Raw genomic sequence first — 1,082 nt, forward strand, 5'->3', positions numbered from 1 at the left:
AAAGGGAAAGAATTGGGGGGGGGGGGGGAGCCCCACACCCAAAAGACCAAAGTCATACACTTAAATAGCCACCCCGAACTGTCCGTAAACCCCGGGTGGGATCGCTGGTCCCAAAATAGGGGAAGGAGCTGAGAAGGGCTGGCGTGGGGGGCACGCAGGGCAGGGTGGCCTTTCCCTCCCCACCCCAGGCTCGGGGGGGGTTGGGACACAGGGTTGGATAGGACTTGGGGGTGCCCGGAGCAAGAGGGAGAGCTTAAGGGAGCTAAAAGTGATAGATGGGGGATGCCTTCAGAGAGGAGGGCTGGGGGTGGACTGCCCCATGGACCCCAGGGGGGCTTGCAAAGCCGGCTGGGTGCCACCCTGGGGGCTGCCCAGCTTCAGAGGAGGCTTGAGCAGAGCCGGGAGGGTTCTGCTGGTCTCCAGTTCAGGAAGAGAGGAGGAGGACCAGGGATGGAAGGAGAAAAGCATTTGTCCCCCCGTGTGCCTGCAAAGGGCAGATTGCCTCTTGCCAGCGCCCTGCGCAGAGCACAGCAGCCAGTTCTGGGGGTCACCCTCAGCAATCTGGGCACAGAGAGCCCCCAAAGCTGAGGGGCAGGGTCCTGGGGGCACAGAGGCGCCTTCCTCCGGGTCAGCTTAGACCAGGCAATCTTTAGCTTCTTGCAGAAAAGCTTTTCTGGCTCCTGCATGAAACCAGTAGCTTCTTCCAGCCATGCTTCCCCACGGCTGCCGGAGGCTGCCCGGGCAGGCAGGGGGGGATGCAGAGCCCATCCATCCCTCCCCCTTTGGGAGCTCCCCCCCCAGTTTAGCCGGTCTGACCTCCCTGGCAGACGCCCTTTTGGCTTTAAATCTTTTAAAAACTGGCCAAGCGTCACCAGGGATTTTGCTGTGAGAACGGATTAAAGACCGTCCTTGGCCATGTAGACCACGGGAGTGGGGAATGTGCTCGGGGCTCCAGCACCCACGTAGCTCCCAGAGGGGATCGCTGCCAACCGGCTGCACGGCGACACACCGAGCTCCTGTGCCGCCACCCGTGTTTGTGGGCTGAGCCACGAACCGGCTCGGGAGCAGACCCTGCAGAGAAA

General features: G+C 62.0%; 1 protein-coding gene across 1 annotated transcript in view; it reads left to right on the forward strand.

The window, feature by feature from the left end:
• The window catches only part of NCOR2 (nuclear receptor corepressor 2), a 194,166-nt gene that overhangs the window by 188,475 nt on the left and 4,609 nt on the right, over nt 1–1,082 (forward strand). The gene's annotated exons all lie outside the window — the stretch shown is intronic.

The sequence above is a fragment of the Charadrius vociferus genome, unplaced genomic scaffold (genome assembly GCF_000708025.1).
Source record: "Charadrius vociferus isolate BGI_N301 unplaced genomic scaffold, ASM70802v2 scaffold332, whole genome shotgun sequence".
NCBI lineage: Eukaryota > Metazoa > Chordata > Aves > Charadriiformes > Charadriidae > Charadrius > Charadrius vociferus.